General features: G+C 43.4%; 1 protein-coding gene and 1 pseudogene across 1 annotated transcript in view; both read right to left on the minus strand.

Annotated features, from left to right (window-relative positions):
• The window catches only part of LOC138786728 (oocyte zinc finger protein XlCOF6-like), a 622,195-nt gene that overhangs the window by 462,547 nt on the left and 132,799 nt on the right, over nt 1-26,849 (minus strand). The gene's annotated exons all lie outside the window — the stretch shown is intronic.
• Nucleotides 2,715-24,900, minus strand: LOC138786589 (zinc finger protein 665-like; annotated as a pseudogene).

The raw sequence follows: 26,849 nt of genomic DNA on the forward strand, positions 1-26,849 counted from the left end.
CCCGTCGGGCCGCGTGTGCAGCTGCGAGGAGGTCGGGGTAGTCGTCTCTGGTTGCTGCAGGGAGGTGTCGGTGCTCAATTGCGGCCACAGATGATCTTGTGCGGGCTGCTGTAGGGTGGCCAGGTGCCTCGTCAGCATGGCGGCGGCCATTTTCTGTGTCCTGCAGCTCCATGCCTGATGCGGGTGCTGGTGTCTCCGGGCAGGCGAAATATGCCCCGATGTCCCCCTGTGGGGGTGTAGAGCGGGTTAAGGAATGTCCCCTGTTTTTTTTAGCGGTCTTCCCCATGTTGAAGAGGGCCGATGCCAGCAGATTGTAGTCTGGGTCTGGAGGAGCTCAGGCTGAAGCGTCCTCACACGGCCATAGTTGGTCACGCCCCCCTCGCTTCAGTTTTTAAAATGGCAATTTGCATACGTCACATACACACTAGCACGTGACGTAGATGCCACTGCAAGGGGTTAATCTATTTTCACTCACTCAATCTTGCACTCACCTACCGCTTCAGGTGGCAAATTGAGCATAAATCCCACCCCAACACAGTCCAAGCACCTCAAACACACACGCTGCCACCACCTTTCAAATTATAATTGAAAAAAATAATTGAAGCACATTACAAAGTTCTATAACTCTGTAATGTGCTTCAATCACCTGTCTGCCTCCCTTCCCTGTCTTTTCCCCCTTCCACCCCCCACCAGGAAGTGTCCTAACTCACACAGACCTAATTACTGTCGTCACCGTCACCAAGCTCTTCTCTCAGCTCCTTCTCCTGTTACACTAGCCTTCCCCTCCCCGCCTTTTCAGGTGACTCAGCTTGCTCAGCTCCCATTGGCTGAACAACTGCAAGCCATCACTTGGACTGGGGAGGGGGGGCTGCTGTAACAGGACCTAGACCAGCCATCCTGCTGATGACTCATTCTCACAAAAAGGAGCTGCCTGGTGATGGTGACGGCAGTCATTAGGTCTGTGTGAGTTAGGACACTTCCTGGTGGGGGGTGAAGGGGGGAAAAGACAGGGAAGGGAGGCAGATAGGTGATTGAAGCACATTACAGAGTTATATAACTTTGTAATGTGCTTCAATTACTGGGAAAAAGTTTTTCATAGCACTTGTCCTTTAAGTGTGAAAGGACACTGTCAACCCACAACACCACTCACTGGCACTCACAGGGTTAAAACACTACATCCAAAGGCTATGGATTCTTAGAGCATACAAGGACCAAACTTATTAAAGTTTTAAGCTTTAATAGACAAAAGGTACAGTGCTTACAAAAAAAAGAGTAAAATAAGGTGACATACATACATACTATAACAGTATAAAATAAAAGGGAGAAATAAGCAGTAACTATCTAAGACTTACAATAGTCGTTGCCTTCCCAGGGGGTAGGAGAAATCATGGATCGCAGCTCAGTCAGACTGACCCCTACACTGCCATCCCAGTTTTGCTGTTGCCGCCATATTTTATACAGTCAAAACTCAGCTCAGATTTCAGAGCTGCCCATCAGGTGATTAGGATAATGAGTTGTCCCTGATTGGCCGCCCATCAGGTGATTAGGATAATGAGTTGTCCCTAATTGGCTGATTAGGTGATAATGGGGACGGACCAGGGACACCTCATTGCATATGTCCTGTAATTGAACCATTGCCCTATGGTTGGGGGGTGTTGTGTTTGAGTGGGTCTATCCATTCATTGAAGTAGATAAGAACTCCAGGTTTCCCCGAGACCCTTAATAAACCAGGCGTAGTGTTTCCTGACCAGAGATCCTCAATAAACTACCCAGAGTTTATGATGTTTCGACAAGCTAAGGTATAGTGAGTGGAATACACATAACGATCTGTAGTGTGTGAAAAAACACGGCCATGAATAAAGAATGGTACCAGAATGTCCTCCAAGAGCAACTTCTCCCAAACGTCCAAGAGCAGTTTGGCGATCAACAATGCCTTTTCCAGCATGATGTAGCACCTTGCCATAAAGCAAAAGGTGATAACTAAATGGCTCAGGGAGCAAAACATAGAGATTTTGGGTCCATGGCCTGGAAACTCACCAGATCTTAATCCCATTGAGAACTTGTGGTCAATCATCAAGAGATAGGTAGACAAACAAAAACCAACAAATTCTGACAAAATGCAAGCATTGATTGTGCAAGAATGGACGGCTATCAGTCAGGATTTGGTCCAGAAGTTGATTGAGAGCAGCCAGGGAGAACTGCAGAGGTCCTGAAGAAGAAGGGTCAACAATGCAAATATTGACTTGCTGCAGTAACTCATTCTAACTGTCAGTATAAGCTTTTGTTACTCATAATATGATTGCAATTGTATTTCTGTATGTGATAAAAACATCTGACAAACACACATAAAAACCAGAGGGCAGCAGATCATGCAAAAATATAATATTTGTGTCATTCTCAAAACTTTTGGCCACCACTATACACAGCTGATCCACCAACGGCCATTGCTGTCCTAGGAGAAAACTTAATTTTATGCCAATGTCCACTGCTGTCTATGGCTGAAATTGAAAGCTTGTTTTTTTGTTTGTTTTTTAAATTGTGATTTTTTTTTTCCAACTTTTGACACTTTTACAAGAACATGCATTAACACATTGGTCCTTCTGTAACAGTCCCAGTACTGCAGCTGCTATAGTTTGTCTGTTTTACTGAGAAATTGCTCATCTCCCAACACCAAGATTTGATTTCTGAGTAAAACATTTTCCACACTCCGAGTATTAAAATGGCTTCTCGTCTGTGTGAATTCTTTTGTTTAGCAAGATTTGATTTATGAGAAAAACTTTTTCCACATTCTGAACATGAAAATGGCTTCTCCCCTGTGTGAATTCTTTGATGGTCAACAAGACGTGATTTCACTATAAAACATTTTCCACATTCTAAACATGAAAATGGCTTCACCCCTGTGTGAATTCTTTGATGGCAAAGAAGATTTGATTTCTTGTTAAAACATTTCCCACATTCTGAGCATGTAAATGGTGTGGCCCCTGTGTGAATTCTTTGATGGTCAACAAGACTTGATTTCTCAGTAAAACATTTCCCACATTCTGAACATGAAAATGGCTTCTCGTCTGTGTGAATTCTTTGATGTTGAACAAGATTTGATTTATAATTAAAACATTTCCCACATTCTGAACATGAAAATACCTTTTCGTCTATGTGAATTTTTTGATGTATAACAAGATTTGATTTTAAAGTAAAACCTTTCCCACATTCTGAACATGAAAATGGCTTCTCCCCTGTGTGAATTCTTTGATGGTCAACAAGACGTGATTTCACTATAAAACATTTTCCACATTCTAAACATGAAAATGGCTTCACCCCTGTGTGAATTCTTTGATGGCGAAGAAGATTTGATTTCTTATTAAAACATTTCCCACATTCTGAGCATGTAAATGGTGTGGCCCCTGTGTGAATTCTTTGATGGTCAACAAGACTTGATTTCTCAGTAAAACATTTCCCACATTCTGAACATGAAAATGGCTTCTCGTCTATGTGAATTTTTTTATGTAAAACAAGATTTGATTTTAAAGTAAAACATTTCCAACATTCTGAACATGAAAATGGCTTCACCCCTGTGTGAATTCTTTGATGCTTAACAAGATTTGATGTCAGAGTAAAATATTTCCCACATTCTGAACATGAAAATGCCGCTTTGTCTGTGTGACATCTTTGATGTTTAACAAGATTTAATTTATAAGTAAAACATCTCCCACATTCTGAACATGAAAATGGCTTCACCCCTGTGTGAATTCTCTTATGTTCAACAAGATGTGATTTCACGTTAAAACATTTTCCACATTCTGAACATGAAAATGTCTCCTCCCCTTTGTAAGTTTTTTGATGGTGAAGAAGACTGGATTTGACTACATTGCTGTGAGGGGCGGAGGGTGTATCTGGCATAGTGGACGGCTCCTCATATGTATCTTGTGTGATATGATCCTCTGAGGAGATCTGATGTCCCCCTGAGCTCCTGGTAGAATCATCTGCAAAGGAGAAAACACCATTTCTCTTATTTCCCAGTAATAGAAGCTTAAACATATTGCAGACATGGAAAGTTACTCTTTTTTATGTAACATAATAAGAATGATCAGATCTGTTCCCATCCACAGGAAGTGTCAGGGAGAAGAATCTAGAAGCTGGAGGCCGGGGAGATGACGTCCTTAGTAGGAAAAGAAATGGAAACTCTTCTCAAATAAAAAATAGGACTACTGACCCCCTACATATCAATAACCTGAAATACAGAAAGTGCAACAGCAACCTACAGGTGCAAACACTTACTGTACATACTCCCCCCCCCCCCCGTATACACACGATAAAAACCTGCTCTATAGATATTACAAAATGAGGATCTTCGCCAAACTATTTGACCCTACAGAGTGCACCGTGTCACCACATTAAGGTGTCCTCAGAGACATGGTCCCTACTCCAGCAATCTCACACTAGCAATGGCCTCTCCTGGGCTGAATAAGCCTACAACTGGGCAGATGGGAGCCAAATCTCTATTTATAACACTTGCAGGACATGGGTGGAGTACAAGACAACAGGAAGCAGCCGCAGCCCCTGCAACCTGAGAGGTATCTTATCTAAAGGGCCTTTTACACGGCCTGATTATCGTAAAAAAAAAAAAGAAATTTAATCAATAATCTTCTGGTGTAAATGCGGCAACGATCACAACTACCAACGAATATTCGCTTGTATGTCGCCGATCGTATCTTTCGGGCCGACCTCAAAATCATTGTTAATCCTTCTCCAGTCTTTCAGTGTAAACGCTCGTCGCTCACAGTATATAGATACGACCGCAATTACGGATATTCACAGAATATATACAACTGCATTTACTATGGTAATTATGATCGCATTATAAACGTTTCATAGCGATTTACCTTCTCGTTTATAACAAAAAATCATCACTTGTCGTTCACTAAATGAGCGATTTATCTGTATGTGTAAAAGGACCCTAATACTGCTCGGAGGGCTCAGTGTGTGTGTATGAGGGTATATATACACATATACATACAGGGGACAAATGTAGCGCCCAGGAGTAAGGTACCTGTGATCATGGACACCTGCGGACATTCACTATAATGGAAGGCCATCACTATCTCACTTTATTGTACTTTCAGGGGATAACTTGCATTCCCTTACGTCCTAAGCAGCAGCACATAATGGGGAAGATTCTATCTTCCTGCAATGATAGGACAGATGGTAACAAGCAATAAAGAGTTAATTGCCCCGCCTATAAGGCCCTATGCTGACCCAGCCTCCTTGTGTTTTTTTCTGTCCTTCTGTGGGACAGGTGGTAGGAGGAGAGCAGGGAGCAGGCCTATGTCTGTTTCTCTGCTCTCCTTCCAATAATTCTTCTTTTCCACATGGTCGTGTGGAGAGGGAGAGTTTTTTTGTATATGTATTTTGTTTTTATCCTGCTTTGTTGTGTACAGAGCAAAGATTTTATTTTTCTTAAGGAAGCAGCCGCCATCTCAGTGATCGCTCAGCTTCTATGCTCTGGTCAGTAAGTATTATGGCGCCATCCGCTGCCGGGCTGCACGTGGCTGCTAACCATGGCGCTGCTCAGTCAGGACGCCGCTTCCTGGTGTCTGTCTTCTCTCTTCAGAGAGGTAAGTCATATGGCCTTTTTTGTGAGGAATTGTATGGTGCCTGTGCAGGCTCTCTGCCTGGAAGCCTGACCTGTATTGCAGGAGGCCTGTGTGCAGGCTAATGGATATAAATTACATGAGATTTATAATAGTTTAACATTTTTATTATTTTTTTGCCTGTGTGAGCTCTGTGAGACAGTTCCGCTATGTGATCATGTGGTATGGGTCCTGCTATGTAATAATACAGTAAAAGCTATGGATCTGCTATATGTGTATGCAGCCTTAGATAAGAGCTGTTAGTTGTGCGGTCACTGAGCTGATTTCTTGCACTAGTTGCTGGTTGTGTATTGATTGCACCTGGTATCTTTCTTACACTGGCACTGCTTTTTCTTGTTGCATTGAAGCTATGAAACTGCATTGTGTGTACACAACCCTAGATTTGCTAGGTGTGTATTGGTGACACCTGATGCGTGATTTATTACACCTGAGTGTGATTCCTGGCTCTAGTTCTGTGATTGAAGGATGCAGTGAAGCTGTGAGACTGCAGTGTGTGAACACAAGCCCAGAGTTGCTAGGTGAATATTGATTCCTTGCTCCAGTTCTGCTGTGGAAGGATGCATTGTGTGAACACAAACCTAGAGTTGCTGTTATTGCACCTGACCTCTGATTCCTTGCTCTAACACTGCTGTGGAAAGATGCATTGTGTGAACACAAGCCTAGAGTAGCTATTTATTGCACCTAATGTCTGATTCCTTGCTCTAGTTCTGCTGTGGAAAGATGCATTGTGTGAACACAAGCCTAGAGTTGCTATATTTTATTTTTTTTTATTTTTTTTTTTATTACACCTAATGTTTTATTCAGTACTGCTATTGAATGAGGCAGTAAAGTTATGAAACTTCGTTGTGTGAACACAACCCTAGGATTGCTAGTGGTGTATTGATTGCAACTTACATGTCAGCTATAGCTCTGCTTTTTGTTTGATGCAGTGCAGTTATGAGACTGCATTGTGTGAACACAACCCTAAAGTTCCTGGTTGTGTATTGAGCATCTGGGGTCTTTTCTAGCACGGTTACTGATATTTAATGTTGCATTGAAGCTATAAAACAGCATTGTGTGTACACACGCCTAGAGTTGCTACATGTATAGTACTGCTATTTTTAAAATAGTAAAACGAAGATATTGCAGGGTATGATCACAACTTTAGAGTTTCTAGTTGTGTACCGAGTATACCTGGTGTCTGTCTTACATTAGTTCTGCTATTGAAACAATGATCCATTGAAGCAAGGAGGCTGCATCGTGTAAACACAGCCTTAGAATTGCTAGTTATGTATCAGCTGCTCTGAGGTATCTGGTTTTCTTGTACTACACAGCAGTCTGTTGCCTCTTTACCTGGCACAGGTTTATTTATCATTTTATCTCACTTAATGCAGGAATCTAATGCCCAAAGTTTCAGGGTGAGGAAACCTTTGGCAAAGCTCAGTCACTTATGTATGTGTATCCTGCAAGATTCCACATCCAGATGGCAGTGGAATTTATTTTTGTTTGTAGATTGTATCTTCATTGTAACCCATTACAGAATATGCTATATCTTAAGCAGATGGTGCTTGCTTCTGAGTATGCGTGTCACTCCACATTTGGCTTCCCGATCCATGGCCCCTCCATGCTTGGAGAGGAGCATTAGACTTTGCCAGAGATGGATGTTCTTTCTAATAATACTCTATGTACCATGAGAATCCACCTGAATGGATTGGGGACACTGAGGAAGGACTCTTCCTTACAGAAAGGAACAATCTCTGCCCCAGTCTGAAAAGGAGAAGGAAATCCTCCCTTGTTCCCCATTCTATAGAAGTTTCCAGCATGGAAGGTACTGGAAGAAATGATGGATCCGTCACTAAAAGGGATCATCCGTCTCAGAGGTCTTGTGGATGGGGGACAAAGAAGCTTGTGACTAAAGCTTCTCTGGCAGCAACCGTAGGTTTACCTTATGGTGCCATATTCTCGACAGTTTCCGATCCAAAGAAGGTAAGTTGTTGGTGAACGTCCATAGATCTACAGTTCTAAGCAAAGAAGGTTCCATATGGAGAACATATGCTCTGTGCTCCCCCTCCTAAAGGAGACTAACCATGCTAGTTGTGAGAGACACATATCTACATGTACCTGGCTACAGAGAAGACTGTATACACCTGCATGTACCTGGCTACAGAGAAGACTGTATACACCTGCATGTACCTAGCTACAGAGAAGACTGCATATTCCTTTTGCATCTTTCTGAAATAACCTCAGCTCCCTTTACATTCACTAAGGTTACCTGCCGGGCCTGGGATGACATATATCTGTCCTAAGATAAGAAGGGAAGTAGGTGGGACACTCTTCTATGTTATGTCAGCTGTAGTCACCATCTGGAGAGAATCCAAGATCACCATTGTCTCCTTCCTGCACGAGTGATTGTTAATTATCAAAAACTTACAGTGATATATTTTCACCTACCCATAACCATTCCTGGGTCAGGATTCCTAGAACTCCCCATTGGTGTATCTTCACCCAATGATGATTGTCAGGTCTCATGACGTCTGCAAGCAACGAATTGAAAAGGCAGGTTGGCATATGTATCCCCTTGCAGCAGATGCTGTCAGTATGGGACCAAAGAATAAACAGCCTACATTGGGTTTATGGTTTATACCCACAGATAAAAGGGCCTCAACATTTTCTTCAGTCAGTGGCAGACCAATCTCGCCCTCAAAGTGGGTGGAGGCAACCACTGATCCATCTAAGAAAGGGTGATACAGGCGAAGAAGACTTTGTTCCTAACACAAGTGGCTGTCATCCAACATGTGAGAGATGAGTGCAGTAAGTGAGCTCCACTCCACTTCAGCACATCAATCTATGGGGAAGCTATCGGAGTAAGATCGAGAACACATCTACAGTGGTGCATATCGATCTTCAGAGCTGCATGTGACCAGTAGCATTACTGTTAAAAGCAGAAGCTGTTTTTTGCATGGACCAAGAGATCTATCCAGCAACAAGGGAAGTCACAATGCCTTAATGTAAAAGGCTAAAGCCATTATATTACCCTGACAGAAGAATGGTCTCTGGACCACGAGAAGTTCTGGTGAATCGCCAGATATTACAGCGACCCATTGGTCCCATGGCCATTTCGGGTAAAACCAGGATGCATGGTTTTAACTCCCTAAAAACTACTGTGGACAACAATCAGTAGAAGTCTTGTAAAAGACAATGCAGGATCAGTCTCATTAATCCTGAGAGCCACAGATTGGCCCAAGAGGTCATTGTGGTAATTGTTGTTCTCTCCTGAGGAATATGTCCAAAAGGACATTTTGGAGACTTCCCAAGATTCCTCACCTACTGCCCCATGAGGACGGATTATGTCTGGCAAATCACCAGATATTATGGCGACCCTTACGTGGACCTAATGGCCATTTCGGATAACGCCAGAATACGTGGTTTTTACTCCCTAAAACTGCTAGGGACGACAACCCGTAGTAGTCTTGTAAGGACAAGACAGAATCATGCCTCATTACTCCTAATGGCTCAAGAAGGCATGGGTGTTCTCTCCTGATGCATGTGTCCAAAAGGACATTTTGGAGACTTTCCCAGAATCCTCACTTACTGTCACAGAAGGGCAGATTGTGTCTGGGTCTGGACCACCTATGATTGACGGCCTGAAGATTGACAGGCCTAATGAGCTGAGGCTTTTTAGAATTGGTGGTAAACATGATTCTGCTATTAAGAGCAGAACCCACAAAGAGAACCTCCCTGAGGGTTAAGGACATTGTATATCCTGGTGTGAAGAATCGGACTTCTCCCATATCACTGTCTATCAAGGCGATCCTTCGATTTCTCCAGGATGGGTTTGAGAATGGGCTGAAGCTGCGACCGTCAAAGTACATGTCTCTGCTCTTCCAGACAGCTGACTGTCCGAAAAAATCCCTAATACAAAGATTTATTAAAGCTACGCAAAGGATTAAAGCAACTGTAATGGATCCAACTCGCAGGTGGGATCCGAGACTCATCCTTCATCACCTTGCATGGCTCCGTTTTGAGTTCTTATCTTTAGTTGACTTAAAATACCTGACCCTCAAGGTATGCTTCCTAGTAGCTATTACATCTGCTAAACGCAGGAGTATGTTCAGACTTTAGGAGCCACTGAACCATATCTTGTTATCCTTCAGGACTTTGTCTTTTACCCTTAAGGTTCCTTCCTTATCCAACATTACTCCGCAGATTGAGTTACCTGTTTTTGCCTAAATTCCTCCAATGAGGAAGCATTACAACGGCACTCTCTGGTTGTGGGCGGAGCCTTGGGCCTGCACTCTCTGGTTGTGGGCGAAGCCTTGAGAGTTTATTTAGTGAGAACCAGAGAAGTCAGAAGATTTTTATCTGTATCTTTTTCAGGAAGGAACAGTGATTGGAAGTCCTCAAAAGCCACTTTATCCAGATGGATACGGCAGACTCTGTGTGTTACCAAGAGGTGAGAGTCCAAGTACCTGAATCCATTAAGGCCCTTACCACAAGGGCAATGTCTACATCCTGGGTGGAGGAGATTTGCATTCTCATTGATCAGATATACAAAACTGCATTGTGGTCTTCTTATACTTTTGGACATTAGAACCTCTGGGCAACCAATCTTGGTAAACCGGTTCTCATGACTGCTGTATGATTCTCCCACCCTTTATGTGATCTTGCTATATCCCCATTATGTGCTGCTGCTTAGGACGTAAGGGAAAGTGGAATTTTATACTCACCGTAAATTCTCTTTCCTGTAGTCCGAAGCAGCAGCACAAACTAACCCTCCCTATAAAAGTTTATGCATCATACCTTGAGTGTTTTGGCTTATGTTTTCCTAGATCGTTAGAAGTACACAAGGAGGCTGGGTCAGCATAGGGCCTTATAGGCGGGGCAATTAACTCTTTATTGCTTGTTACCATCTGTCCTATCATTGCAGGAAGATAGAATCTTCCCCATTATGTGCTGCTGCTTCGGACTACAGGAAAGAGAATTTACGGTGAGTATAAAATTCCACTCTGTGTTGTTTTGTTGTGCACACTTGTACTCGGTATATAAGGTCTTTTTGTTATGTTCACTGTAATTGCACTGTACCTGCACCATACTCTGAAGGGGTTAATATAAAGCCAAGCTATGACACAGGAAGCTTAGAAGCCGGTAGTTTCCCACTGTTGCTGTGAGATGGTGTGCAGAGCTGAGGTTTTGGAGGGGAAAAAACAGACACTGATCTTTTCAATGTTGTTTATGTCTAGAAAGAAGCTGCTGTGTCATTCCCATAGACCTGTATGGAAACTCAATCAAAGTCTGTGGCATACTAAAGTTGTGATTGTGTGATATAAAGCTGTGATTGCTGCCCCCCTGACAGATTTGTATAACCAATCCCTGCTAACAGGAGATGTCCCCGATGATTGGAGAACAGCCAATGTTATACCAATCCACAAGAAGGGGAGTAGAGAAGAGCCCAGTAACTACAGGCCAGTGAGCCTGACATCTGTAGTAGTGAAAATGACGAAAAAGAAGATAATGGATCGCCTAAGAATCAACAACTTTGATGGATCCAAAAAAGCATGGCTTTACTGGGGGCCGATAATGTCAGACTAATCTCATTGATTTCTTTGATTATGCCACAATAGTGCTGGATGAAGGTGGTGCTGTGGATATCGCCTATCTGGACTTCAGCAAAGCTTTTGATACAGTTCCCCATCAACCCCATAAAGGGTTGATATTCCTGGAGGTGTCAGTAATATGGAAAACAATTTAGCTTGGCTAGATAAGTGGTCCAAACTGTGCAAATTGAAAAGTTTAACGTTTCCAAATGTAAAATAATGCACTTGGGGAGGAGGAATCCTCTATCAGAGTATCACATCGGCAGTTCTGTGTTGGAAAAGACTTCAGAAGAGAAGGATTTAGGGGTAATGATATCGGACAGCCTTAAAATGAGTCACCAGTGCAACCAGGCGGTGGGGAAAGCAAATCGTATGCTGGGGTGTATAGCTAGAGGTATAACCAGTAGGAAGAGGGAGATTGTGATCCCGCTGTATAGAGCTCTGGTGAGGCCACATCTGGAATACTGTGTCCAGTTCTGGAGACCTCATCTAAAAAAGGACATTGATAAAATAGAACGGGTCCAAAGACGCGCTACATAAATGGTGGAGGGTGTGAGGCATAAACCATATCAGGAAAGACTTAGGCCCCATTCACACATCCGTGTCAGTTTTTACTGTCAGGAAATCCTGATCAGGAGGCCTTAAATGTCATCAGGAAAGTATCAGGATTTCCTGACAGTAATCCGTTTTACCTTCAGGAAACCATCAGGAAAAACCTTCAGGATTTACTGATGAGAAGAAAAATAGGACATGTATTTCTGCAAACTGGATGGTCACAGCTTGCAGAATTACATCTCCCATCATGCTTGGCTGACAGGTCATGATGGAAGTTGTACTTCTGCAGCCTGTGGCCATCCAGGTTGTAGAAGTACAACTCCCATCATGACTTGTCAGCAGGGGCATGGTGGGAGTTGTACTTCTGCAACCTGGATGGCCACAGGCTGCAGAAGTAGAACTCCCATCATGGCCTGTCAGCGTCGAGTGGCCGCGGGGGGTGCGGGGGTGCGGCGAGTGGCCGCGGGGGGGGGGGGGTGCGGGGGTGCCGCGGGGGGCACCTGCAGACAGGGATGCGGACGAAGAGGCAGCAGGACGACGGGGCAGAGGCGGAAGGTGAGTGGAACTCCGGACGCTTTCCTGATGTGCATCAGGAAAGCGTCCGGGGCCCGGGCGCTCCCATAGACTCCTATGGGCTGGATTTCCGGACGAAAATAGGACCGGTTCTAAAAAATCCGGTCCTATTTTCCGGAACGGACACCCTTCCGGAAAATTACGGACGGAAATCCGGGTGGTTTTTCCGGACGTGTGAAGGGGGCCTTAAGGATTTGAATCTGTATAGTCTGGAGGAAAGAAGGGAAAGGGGGGACATGACGGAAACCTTTAAGTATGTTACAGGACTAAATAAGGTTCAAGAGGGAAGTGTTTTAGTAAAAAACTGAGCTCAAGAACAAAAGGACACAGTGAGAGGTTAATTGGGGGAAAGATCAGAAGCAACGTGAAAAAATATTATTTTACTGAAAGAGTAGTAGATACTTGGAACAAACTTCCAGCAGAGGTGGTTGGTAAATCCACAATAACAGAATTTAAACATGCCTGGGATAAACATACATCTATCCTAAGATAATAAGAAAGGAAATACTAAAAGGGCCGACTAGATGGACCTAGTGGGTTTTTTTCTGCCGACAATCTTCTATGTTTCTATGTAAAGTTGAAACATTGTATCTGTTAAGGCCGTGCTTCTCCACTCCACCCCGCCCACTAGAAAGTTCTAATTTTCTCCCAAACAGTATAAAAGGAAGAGTCAGTCACCTGGTATTCTGCAGAGACCAGAGAAGTGAAGAGACTCTGCTAGACCGCACAGAAGACGAAGAAGAAACCGCTGTTTCCTGTGAACCCTGACTGTCTGGACTTATTACCCATTGGGGTGCACCACATCTTACCATCCCTCCCAGAGAGCAGTAACACCTGGTGACACCTCAATAGTGTCTGAGGGCCGAGCACTGTCACCACTTCAACCCCGGGCGCTACAGACATATCTGGATACTTAGGGGCACATAAGGGGGGATGCAACATGGATTTCAAAATTTTAAATCCAGCTGTGGCATCTACCCTCCATGTCCGTTCACTGCAGATCATATCAGGAAGCCCATTCAGCTCAATAGTCGTAGTATAATAATTTTACTTAATATTTAAAAAAAAAAAAAGGATGTGTGAAAATTCATTGGGAGCGTTATTTAAAAAAAAGGTGATTCCCGCTACAGATCCTGTCTGTGCTAGTCGCTCCTCACAAGTGCTTCTGCTGCCATCTACTGGTGTCTGTGCTAAGTCCTTCTGGGTCGAAGAGAGTCCATGTGCTAGCGCTGTCTACTGCTTTTCTGGGAGAAAGCGCCATTTTACAACGCTGATCCACCGGCGTCCAATGATGTCATAGAGAAGAGGTGAGTATACACAGCTGATCCACCAACGGCCATTGCTGTCCTAGAAGAAAACTTAATTTAATGCGGCTGGCCCACCGATGTCCACTGCTGTACTTGGGAGATAGTGTCACTTTACGCTTCTCAATTACCAATATCCACAGCTTTCCTGGGAGAAAATTGATGTTACGCCGCCGATCCGCAGATGTCCACTGCTGTCTATGGCAGAAATTGAAAATTTTACTTTTTTTAAATTGTGATTTTTCCAACTTTTGACACTTGCATGAACATGCAATACCACATTGGTCCTTCTGTAATAAACCCAGTACTGCAGCTGCTATAGTTTGGCTGTTTGGCTTGAGTAAAACATTTCCCACACTATGAATATTAAAATGGCTTCTCTTCTGTGTGAATTCTTCGATGTTAAACAAGATTTGATTTTTCAGTAAAACATTTGCCACGATCTGAACGTAAAAATGGCTTGTCATCTGTGTGACTTTGATGTTTAAATATATTATCAGATTTTTTAAAAAATACATGATTTCTTAGAAAAACAGCCCCACTTTCTTAACATGGAACTGGCTACTTTCTTTTGTGAAATTTGATTTACAAGTAAAACATTTCTCACATTTTGAACATGAAAATGGCTTCTCTTCCGTGTGAATTATTTGATGTTTAACAAGATTTGATTTTTCAGTAAAACATTTCCCACAATCTAAACATGAAAATGGCTTCTCTTTTGTGTGAATTCTTTGGTGTTTAACAAGATTTGATTTCAGAGTAAAACATTTTCCACATTCTGAACATGAAAATGGCTGATCTCCTGTATGAGTTCTTTGATGCTCAACAAGATTTGATTTTACAGTAAAACATTTTCCACATTCTGAATATGAAAAAGGCTTCTCCATTGTGTGAAATCTTTGATGGTGAAGATTTTATAGTAAAACAGTTCCCACATTCCGAACATGAAAATGGCTTCTCCCCTGTGTGAGTTTTCTGATGATGAACAAGAGATGATTTGAGTAAAAATTCTTCCACAGTCTGAACATGAAAATGCCCTCTCCCCTATAAGATATTTTTTGTGAGTAAAACATTTTTCACGTTGTAAATATGAAAACTGGGGCTTTCCTATATTTTCTCTTTGATGCTCATTGTCTTTTCTGTAAATGTCAGCTTGCTGTGATGAGCTCCACAACGCCACCATAGAACAATGCCAACATTTACCTTAGTGAGGGACCACAGCTTGAAGAACATTTGGACATCCAGGGTATGGAACTTTTCTTCCAGATCATTTTTTGGATTTTCACAAAAAGATGGAAGAACGATGTCTTGTGATCGGTGGTAATCTGAAACCACCTTAGGTAGGAAGTTAGGATCTGTATTCAGGATTATCCTATCATCTTGGATGACACAGTAGGGACAGGCTATGGTTAGAGCCTGGAGCTCACGTATCCGCCTTACTGAGGAGATGGCAACTAAGAAAGCAGTCTTAAAGGAGATCTAGAAAGACGTTCCAAGACTACATTTAAATGCGGATAAATATTTTATAGGGTAGGATTAATTTTTGATGCCTTTTTTATAAATCTCTTGATCCAACGATGGTCGGCTAGGTTGGTATCATGCATAGCGGATAAAGCAGAAGTTTGAATTTTAAGGATAGCAGGTTTAAGACCTTTAACTAAACCTGCCTGCAAGAAGTCCAGAATTTGAGGCATGTTGGGTGGTGATGGCATCTGAGGTGGAGAATCACACCAGGCACAAAAAAAAAACCTTTCCACAACTTCAAATATATCTTTGCTGTGACTGGTTTCCTGCTTTTTATCAGCGTGGAAATCACCACATCTGAAAGTCCGCTATTCTTAAGGATGGACTTTTGAGGACCCAGGCAGAAAGAAGATGAGCTGGGTTTGGATGGTATACCGAACCCTGATGAAGGTCCTGTAGAAGAGGGAGATGTAGCGGATGGTCTATCGCTAACTTTTGAAGAAGACCAAACCAACTCCTCTTGGGCCAATAAGGGACAATTAGTATTACAGTGGTCCTTTCTGTTAGGATCTCCTGTAGGACCTTTGGCTGGGTGAAAGGACCAAGGTTGGTCTAGAGCTACGGATTTAGTGAAAAAAAGATGTCCACTTTCCGGTTGTTCCTGGTAGTGAACGGGTCTATCTCAGGGACTCCAAGTGAGAGGTGGCCTGATTAAAAATGGCGTTCTTCAGAGACCACTTGCCTGTATCTATGATGTTCCTGCTGAGGAAGTCCGCTTGAATATTCATTGTTCCCCTGAGGTGGGTAACAGACAGAGATCTGATGTTTTCTTCTGCCCAGATGAAAATCTTATCCGATAGGGACTGCAATGCGGTCACCTTTGAGCTGCCCTGTCGCCTTAGATGGGATACAGCTGACATGTTGTCCGATAACACGTGAACGTGTGCATTCTTTAATGTATGCTTGGCATGAAGAAATAACATCTGCATGGTCTTTAGCTCTTGGTAGTTGGAAGACATGTTTGTCATGTGGGGAGGCCATGTTCCCTGAAATATTTGAGATCCCATCTGGGCTCTCCACCCTAATTTGCTGGCATCTGTGTACACTAGTATTTTGTGGTGTAGATTGCAGGAAACTACTTTGATTAAGTTGTTGGTCTGAAGCCACTACTTTCGAGATATTCTCACCAAGGGTGTTAGAGTGTGTTTACGCCCCAAGTCGTTTTTGGAGGCATCTGGAATGCTCTTGGCTCCAGGACACCGCTGGTATGCAGGAAGTATGCAGGAAGATCCAAGGATCGATATCGCCTCCCGTATCTTGCGCTTCTTTTTCCTGATTCTAAGAACTAGTTTCCCTTTTTGTCTGCTGAGCGAAAACACATCTGTAATTTTGAGTCCACCAATATTCACAGGAATACTTTTTGTTGAGACGGGGTTAAATCAGATTTTTTTTTTTAGATTGATTATTGAGTCTACTGATCCCAGTAGTGACTGAACCGTCTGGAGATCCTCCTGTAGTTTCTGGGTATATTCTGCAATCAGAAGAAGCTGCAACACGTGGTGACACCAAGACAATGTCTGAGGGCCCAGCATTGGCAACACTTCATAAAGGGACATAAGGGGGGGGGGTGCATTCACCATGGATTTTAAAATTTGAATATAGCTGTGACAAAATGATCCATCTACCCTCCATGTCTGTTCAGTGCAGATGGTAGGAGGAGAGGGGGCAACCTTGTGTCATTCCTGTGAAGATGTCGAAGTGCAAAGTATTATGGTGCGTTTACACAGAGATTTATCTGCCAGGTTTTGGAAGCCAAAGCCAAGAATAGATTTGAAAAGAGGAGAAATCTCAGTCTTTCCTTTATGGCCTTTTCTCTATTTATAGTCTATTCATGCCTTTGGCTTCAAAAATCTGTCTCTCTTTGTGTGTAAACGCACCGTGAAGTCTGTTGATCTGGAGTTGCCGTCAGTTTCTGTATAAGTTATAATATATTGGGAGAATATAGGGCCAAACCGTCTACGCTGAATAGTGGTGGGAATACAGGGCCATGAGGTCTTGTCGGAGGCCTTTCCTGCATCTACCCTAAGTATAATGGTCAAAGGTCATGAGGGGTTGTGAATTCGATCACTTATGAATTCTTAACCCTAGTAACAAGCACTCGTCATTACCGAGCCATGTCTGTGAGCGCCGGGACTATCTGTGTTTTGTCTCTTTTTTTTTTTAACAGAGAAAAGACCAAATATCGTCACGAAGGGAAAAAGGAGCTCAACCAAATGTATAACGCTGATTTAAAGATGGAATAAAAAATAAATAAATAAAGTGAGTATATTACATAGCTGCTAGTGATCACAACCCCTGTTTTTTTTTTTTTTAATTTTCACAACAGGTACCGCCGGGACTGTGATGTATATTAAAATTTAGGCAGAATGATAATATAGCTGGAAAACTGACAGGACACAGAGCTTATAATATTCCACACAGAATAGTTACAGCCGGTGACTGAGGAGAATGTGTGACTGTTCTCTGCATTTAGTGGTCACTACTCACCTGGGCGGTTACCTGTAGTGATGTCCTCCTTATACTGCTCATCACTGCTGTCATCTGTCTCTTCTTCTTTTACCCTTATGTCTATGGCATTCATAGAGTTTAGATGTTTCCCCATAGGAATGTCTCCCTTATACTGCTCATCACTGCTGTCATCTGTGTCTTCTTCTTCTTCTTCTTTTACTACTATGTCCATAGCCATTTTATGATTCAGATGCTCCCCGATAGTAATTTCCTCCTTGTACTGCTCATTACCGCTCACATCTGTCTCTGGAGCATTAATATTGTTCACATCTTCTCCCTGATTCATAAGATGTGAGAGAAATATTGTAGAAGTCATCAGACAGTCGGAGAAGTCAGGTGGGATGTACAGATCATAGGGAACATCTCCATCTACCTGATCCTGTGGGAGAAGAGGACGGGGACATCTCTCTGGTGCTGTTCTCTTACTGGATCTGACTGGAGGGAACACATACAGAGACTGAATTCATTCTTTCCATCCAGATAATACAGAGAGGAGGTGTGTATATAGTCCTGTCTATTACCTGCTGATGGGAGGGGCTGCTGATCCTCCAGCATCACATCCTTGTACTGATCCTTGTGTCCTTCTACATACTCCCACTCCTCCATGGAGAAATAGACCGCCACGTCCTGACACCTTATAGGAACCTGACACACACAATGATCACACAGTCATCCCCCCCACCCCTCCAGTGGTGTTACTGTATAATGTCCCAGCATTCCCAGCAGCCACAGTCTCACCTCTCCACTCAGCAGCTCCACCATCTTGTTGGTGACTTCTAGGATCTTCTCTTCCTCCATGTCCTCATGTATCAGGGGCCCCGGGATTGGGCTCAGGGTTCTTCCCCATCCTTCACACCTAGGGGCCCCACAGCGCCCACTAGAGGACTTCTTCACTACTGTGTAATCCTGCGTATGGAGAGACACATTACTATCACTCCATCCATTCCCAGAATCCCTCACCTCTCCAGTCCTATCCATCTGTTATTCCATAGATAAGAATGATGTCATGATGACATCACTCCCAGAATCCCTCACCTCTCCAGTCCTATCCATCTGTTATTCCATAGATAAGAATGATGTCATGATGACATCACTCCCAGAATCCCTCACCTCCCCAGTCCTATCCATCTGTTATTCCATAGATAAGAATGATGTCATGATGACATCACTCCCAGAATCCCTCACCTCCCCAGTAAGCAGGAAGAGTATGTGTAGGGTGAGGGTTATTATCCTCTCGGCCATCTTGTCTCTGTCTCTCTCCATGGTTGATGGGTTGGTCTCTTATATAGAAGATATCAGCAGAGGATCCTGTAGAGATGAATAGAAAGTAGAGGATACAATGTATAATAAAGAATGGGAGTAAAAAGTACAACAAACCCGGCACAGCGATAGAAAGAAAAACGTTATGAATGTGTAAAGATGTTTGAGCTCTTGTGATGCGTCATAGAAAGAAAACTTTATCCTCACAACTCAGCACCGCAGGGACGGGGGGAAGGGGGGGGGGGGGGGGTTGGGGGGGCCCTGGTGCAAGAGGTCAACCTGGCCGCCAACCCAACCTTCCTAAGGTCACTGTGTTCCTACTATTAAAGGACACCTGTCACCCCCCGTGCCGGGGTGACAGGCTCCCGACCCCCTGTTAGATCCCCCTATACTTACGTGATCCCGCCGATTTCAGCGCCCGAAGCCCGGCGCGCGCGCTGACAGCAGAGTCAGATGCCCATAGAGAATGAATGGGGAGTCCGATGCTCCGTCATTCTCTATGGGCATCGGACTTATCTCTCAGCACGCGCGCCGGGCTTCAGGCACTGAAATCTCCGGGACCCGGCCGGCTCAGGAAGCGGGACCTGGCGGGATCACGTAAGTATAGGGGGATCTAACAGGGGTCGGGAGCCTGTCACCCCGGCACGGGGGGTGACAGGTCCTCTTTAAAGGGGTTATCCAGTGTTAGAAAAACATGGCCACTTTCTTTCTTATAGAGACAGCACGACTCTTGTCTCCAGTTCCACTGTGGTTTGCTATTAAAGTGACTGTACCACCGGGTCCAGACAGAAGCACTGGAGGCGGTGGACCCACCCTTAGTGGAAAGAAACCCCCGCCCCTCTAGGATAGGGTTTCATTGATACTAATGGAGTCACGTCATGGAGTGGCTGGGGTTTTTTACCAATAAGGGTGGGTCGGCCGCCTCCAGTGCTTCTGCCTGGGCCTGGTGATACAGTCACTTTTAGCCAAGTTTAAAAACCGCACCCAGCCTGGAGACCAGAGTGATGCTGTCTCTGGAAGAAAGTGGCCATGGTTTGTTTGTTTTTTTTTTAATACATTTTATTAAGGCCCAAGAGCACCCTTATACATGACCATCAAAGTGTTTGATATTTGAGGAGCTTATAAAATGTACTCGTGTAGCGGTCAGGCCCAGGTGCCTCAGAGTTTTTAAGAGACGCAATGGTTTCCTTAACGGTGGTAGAGAAGTTGAGTTGTTCTGGCGTTATACAGGGAGGTGTAACTTTATTGAGAATTGTATTGGGGTTTGGAGAGGGAGAAGTAGTGCTGGTATAAAGGTCAGTATTGTACCTGCCCAGCCAGTCAATTATTTGCTTCGGGTAAAAAAATGTTTTATAATGGGTTGAAAGGGTTTGAGCCCCCTGCAGATTGGCCAAGAGGTTTCCTGTTTTATTACTAAATCAGCGATTGCGGCGTTTAAGTGTAAGTGACAGGAAGAGTTCCCTGTCACCTAACGCAGTGTGACTGTGGGGGTCCTGATCGTTGTAACGGACCGCCGGAGGTCTCTCACCTTCCTCTGTGCGGTCCGATCGGCGATCTGTGTAATGTAATAAATGAATGTAACAATCCCTCAAAGGGACTTAAAGTGTGTAAATAAAAAAAGTAAAAACCATTATTACACTACCCCAAAGCCCCTCCCCCAATAAAAGTTAAAATCACCCCCTTTCCCATTATATAAATAAAACATATAAAAATAAATAAACATATAATATACTGTAGCGTGCGTAATTGTCCGATCTATTAAAATATAACAATCGTCATCACTAACGGCGAACGGCATAAACCAATTACCAATTTTTTTTTTGTTACATTTTATTATATATATATATATATATATATATATATATATATATATATATATATATACTAGAAAATGTACCCGGCGCTGCAAGTATAAAGTGTCAGTGTGCTAATTAGATTTGTTAATCAGTGGAATTAGTGTATACCTGTAGTGCATAGTTGGAGGGGTTCTGTATACCCACAATGTATAGTTTTTAGGGGTCTCGCATATCTGTAGTGCATAGTTGGGGGGGCTGTATACCTATAGTATATAGTTGGGGGGGGTCCTGTATACCTGTAGTGTGTAGTTGGGGGGGGCTGTATACCTGTAGTGTATAGTTGAGGGAGGTCCTGTATACCTGCAGTGTACAGTTGGTGAAGGTCCTGTATACCTGTACTGTATAGTTCGGGAGTCCTGTATACCTGTAGTATATAGTTGGTGCTGGATACCTGTAGTGTATAATTGGTGGAGGTCTTGTATTCCTGTAGTATATAGTTCGGGGGTCCTGTATACCTGTAGTGCATAGTTTGAGGGTCCTGTATAACTGTAGTATAGAGTTGGTGGAGGTCCTGTATACCTTAAGTGTATAGTTTGGGGTCCTATATACCTGTAGTAAATAGTTGTGGAGTTCCTGTATACCTGTAGTATATAGCTTTGGGGTCCTGTATACCTGTAGTATATAGTTGATGGAGTTCCTGTATACCTGTAGTATATAGCTTTGGGGTCCTGTATACCTGTAGTAAAAAGTTGGTGAAGGTGCTGTATACCTGTAGTATAGAGTTGGTGTAGGTCCTGTATACCTGTAGTATAGAGTTGGTGTAGGTCCTGTATACCTGTAGTGTATAGTTTTGAGGTCCTGTATACCTGTAGTGTATAGTTTGGGGTCCTATATACCTGTAGTATATAGTTGTCGAAGATCCTGTATACCTGTAGTGTATAGTTTTGGGGTCCTGTATACCTGTAGTGTATAGTTTGGGATCCTGTATACCTGTAGTATATAGTTGGTGGAGGTCCTGTATACCTGAAGTATATAGTTGGTGGAGGTCCTGTATACCTTTAGTGTATAGTTTTGGGTCCTTTATACCTGTAGTGTAAAGTTCGGGGTCCTGTATACCTGTAGTATATAGTTGGTGGAGGTCCCATGCACTTTTAGTGTATAGTTTTGGGGTCCTGTATACCTGTAGTGTCCTGTATACTTGCAGGGTCGTATTTACCATTAGGCACCCTGGTGCGTAGGGTAGCACCTTGCAGAGGGGCAGTACCCTCCCGTTCAGACTTGCCAAAAAATCTTTGGTCAGGTCTTGTATAGCGGTGTTATCCAGTCACAGTATGGCGGTATTGGTCAGGTCTGGTATGGCAGTGTTATTCAGTCACAGTGTGTCGGTATTGGTCATGTCTGGTATGGCGGTGTTATCCAGTCACAGTATGGCGGTATTGGTAAGGTCTGGCAGTGTTATTCAGTCACAGTGTGTCGGTATTGGTCATGTCTGGTATGGCAGTGTTATCCAGTCACAGTATGGCGGTATTGGTCAGGTCTGGTGTGGCGGTGTTCTCCAGTCACAGTGTGGTGGTATTGGTCAGGTCTGGTATAGTGGTGTTATCCAGTCACAGCATGGCGGTATTGGTCAGGTGTGGTATGGCAGTGTTATCCAGTCACAGTATGGCGGTATTGGTCAGGTCTGGTATGACAGTGTTACCTAGCACAGTATTGCGGTATTGGTCAGGTCTGGTGTGGCAGTGTTATCCAGTCACAGTATGGCGGTATTGGTCAGGTCTGGTGTGGCAGTGTTATCCAGTCATAGTATGGTGGTATTGGTCAAGTGTGTTATGACAGTGTTATCCCGTCACAGTAAGGTGGTATTGGTCAGGTCTGGTATAGTGGTGTTATCCAGTCACAGTATGGCGGTATTGGGCAGGTCTGATATGATGGTGTTATCCAGTCACAGTATGGCGGTATTGGTCAGGTCTGGTGTGGCGGTGTTACCCAGTCACAGTTTGGTGGTATTGGTCAGGTCTGGTATGGCGGTGTTATCCAGTCACAGTATGGCGGTATTGGTCAGGTCTGGTGTGGCAGTGTCATTCAGTCACAGTATGGTGGTATTGGTCAGGTCTGGTATGACAGTGTTACCCAGTCACAGTATGGCGGTATTGATCAGGTCTGGTGTGGCAGTGTTACCTAGTCACAGTTTGCTATACCTGTAGTGCCCTGTATATACATGTACTGTATAGATGGAGTAGGGGGTCCTGTATACATGTACTGTATAGTTGGAGTAGGGGGTCCTGTATATACATGTACTGTATAGATGGAGTAGGGGGCCCTGTATATACATGTACTGTATAGATGGAGTAGGGGGTCCTGTATATACATGTACTGTATAGATCGAGTAGGGGGCCCTGTATATACATGTACTGTATGGATAGAGTAGGGGGCCCTGTATATACATGTACTGTATAGATGGAGTAGGAAGTCCTGTATATACATGTACTGTATGGATGGAGTAGGGGGTCCTGTATATACATGTACTGTATAGATGGAGTAGGGGGTCCTGTATATACATGTACTGTATGGATGGAGTAGGGGGTCCTGTATATACATGTACTGTATAGATGGAGTAGGTGGCCCTGTTTATTCATGTACTGTATAGATGGAGTAGGGGGTCCTGTATATACATGTACTGTATAGATGGAAAAGGGGGCCCTGTATATACATGTACTGTATGGATGGAGTAGGGGGTTCTGTATATACATGTACTGTATAGATGGAGTAGGGGGTCCTGTATATACATGTACTGTATAGATGGAGTAGGGGGTCCTGTATATACATGTACTGTATGGATGGAGTAGGGGGTCCTGTATATACATGTACTGTATAGATGGAGTAGGGGGTCCTGTATATACATGTACTGTATAGATGGAGTAGGGGGTCCTGTATATACATGTACTGTATAGATGGAGTAGTGGGGACTGTATATACATGTACTGTATAGATGGAGTAGGGGGCCCTGTATATACATGTACTGTATAGATGGAGTAGGGGGTCCTGTGTATACATGTACTGTATGGATGGAGTAGGGGATCTACCAGTTATTACTGTGGATGTTGTGAGGCAGCTTCCCTAGCAACCATTGCTCCCTGTGAAAATGAAAGCAGTAATCCTATTGGTTGCTAAGGCTCCAACTGCCGTGTCTGCTGCAGCTAATTATATCACCTGTGTGTGCAGTGAGGAGATTTTCCCATTCATCTCTATGGGGCGCCGCTCTTCCCCCTCCCCCTCCCCTCCTGTACATCTGGGGGGGACGGGACCTTCGCAATAACCTTCCCGGGCACCCAATGTATCTGTGTGTCAAATTTGGGGTCAAACGGTTCAGGCGTTTGGAAGTCTATTTGGGACAGACAGACAGACTTTGATTTTTATTATATAGATATATGAAAAAAATAAAAAGTGATCAAAACGTCCGATCTTCACAAATATGGTATTAATAAAAACTAGAGCTCATGGCGTAAAAAAAAATTACACCCCATACAGCCCCATAGGTGAAAAAATAAAACCGTTATAAGCGTCACAATAAGCCCATTTTATTAATAATTGCAAAAAAGGATTTCATAAAAATATATATATAACATTAGAGAATCTGTGTAACCTGCATATGGTTGTGTTCAGACTGACCTATAGAATAATAGTATCATGTCGCTGTTACCATATAGTGCATTACGTAGACACAGGAACCTCCCAAACGTTACCATATTGCATTCTTTTTTATGATTTCACCAATTTATATCTTCATAAATAATATATTTAGAATTCCATCATACATGTTATGGTAAAATATAAGACGCCATTACACAGTACAACTATTCCTGTAACAAACAAGCACTTACATGGCCTGTAGATAGAAAACAGAGTGCTGGAGCTCTTAGAAGGGGAGGAGGGAAAGGAAACACTAAGATTGCGCGGTCCACTGGGTCATTTTGGGCCTGGTCCTCAAAGGGTTAAAGTGGTTATCCTATGTCCTCCACACTGCTCCCCCTTACTATCCCCCCATCCATAGTGCCCTCTCCCCTAAACACTTTAAAACTCTTACCTGTCTCCTACCTGGAAGGGTGGAGGCTAGAATGTAGTTGCCAGAGGTAGGTCTTGAGGACCTTTGATGATGTCATGCCCATGTGACCAGCCTCATGTGTGGGAGGAGCGCTTCCAGGACCTGCCATGATGTCACAGTCATGTGATCAGTCACATGGAGGAGGAGTCACATGATCAGGGGCTGCTGCTCAGTGTATGCAGGACTCTGCTGTGCTGGATGAGCTGAAGTGATGTGTGTGCAGCAGAGCTGTGTGTGTGATGTGCGTGGAGCAGAGCTGTGTATGTGTGTGTTATATATGCCTGCAGCAGAGCCCTGTGTGTAATGTACATGTAGCTGAGCTGTATGTGTGTAATGTACATGTAGCTGAGCTGTATATGTGTAATGTACATGTAGCTGAGCTGTATATATGTGTAATGTACATGTAGCTGAGCTGTATGTGTGTAATGTACATGTAGCTGAGCTGTATATGTGTAATGTACATGTAGCTGAGCTGTATGTATGTAATGTACATATAGCTGAGCTGTATGTGTGTAATGTACATGTAGCTGAGCTGTGTGTGTGTAATGTGCATGTAGCTGAGCTGTATATGTGTAATGTACATGTAGCTGAGCTGTATGTGTGTAATGTACATGTAGCTGAGCTGTATGTGTGTAATGTACATGTAGCTGAGCTGTATGTGTGTAATGTACATGTAGCTGAGCTGTATATGTGTACACAGTAGAGCTGTATATGTGTAATGTACATGTAGCTGAGCTGTATGTGTGTAATGTACATGTAGCTGAGCTGTATATGTGTAATGTACATGTAGCTGAGCTGTATGTGTACACAGTAGAGCTATATATTTGTAATGTACATGTAGCTGAGCTGTATATGTGTAATGTACATGTAGCTGAGCTGTATATGTGTAATGTACATGTAGCTGAGCTGTATATGTGTAATTTACATGTAGCTGAGCTGTATGTGTGTAATGTACATGTAGCTGAGCTGTATGTGTGTAATGTACATGTAGCTGAGCTGTATGTGTGTAATGTACATGTAGCTAAAACCGCATGCACCATAATTATGCTGAAATATAATTGCTGCTGGAAAGACACTCTACCTTGCCCATATTTATCGTGTTGGGACAAAAATTGCAGTAGGAACTTAGCGGGGAACAGTCCGCAGCAACAAATCCACAAATGAAAAAATGTTCCAGCAAAAAAAAAGTCCTTAAAAAAAAATACTAACTTTATTATAGAAAAAAAACTTCCATAAAATATAGCATGTGAACAGGTACGTGTAAGCTAGACGCGTTTCAGCCTTTATCACTGCTAAATGAATAATGAACATACAACTGTGTGCAACAAAATGTGTGCAAGTTTGCGCACAAGACAAAAACATTTATAGGTACTAACAACAAGTCCCACAATATCCAGTCATTTATTAACTGTGATTCACACCATGCAGTTTATGCCATTCAGTGTTCCTCTTGTAACCTTATGTACATAGGATGCAGCGCCGGAAAATTAAAACCCGCATAGCAGAGCACCTACACTCACCGGCCACTTTATTAGGTAAACCTGTCCAACTGCACGTTACAACTTAATTTCTAATCAGCCAATCACATGGCGGCAACTCAGTGAATTTAGGCATGTAGACATGGTCAAGACTATCTCCTGCAGTTCAAACCGAGCATCAGTATGGGGAAGAAAGGGGATTTGAGGGCCTTTGAACGTGGCATGGTTGTTGGTGCCAGAAGGGCTGGTCTGAGTATTTCAGAAACTGCTGATCTACTGGGATTTTCACGCACAACCATCTCTAGGGTTTACAGAAAATGGTCCGAAAAAGAAAAAACATCCAGTGAGCGGCAGTTCTGTGGGCGGAAATGCCTTGTTGATGCCAGAGGTCAGAGGAGAATGGGCAGACTGGTTCGAGCTGATAGAAAGGCAACAGTGACTCAAATAGCCAACCGTTACAACCAAGGTAGGCAGGAGAGCATCTCTGAACGCACAGTACCTCCAACTTTGAGGCAGATGGGCTACAGC

This window comes from Dendropsophus ebraccatus, chromosome 3, assembly GCF_027789765.1.
Source record: "Dendropsophus ebraccatus isolate aDenEbr1 chromosome 3, aDenEbr1.pat, whole genome shotgun sequence".
Classification (NCBI taxonomy): domain Eukaryota; kingdom Metazoa; phylum Chordata; class Amphibia; order Anura; family Hylidae; genus Dendropsophus; species Dendropsophus ebraccatus.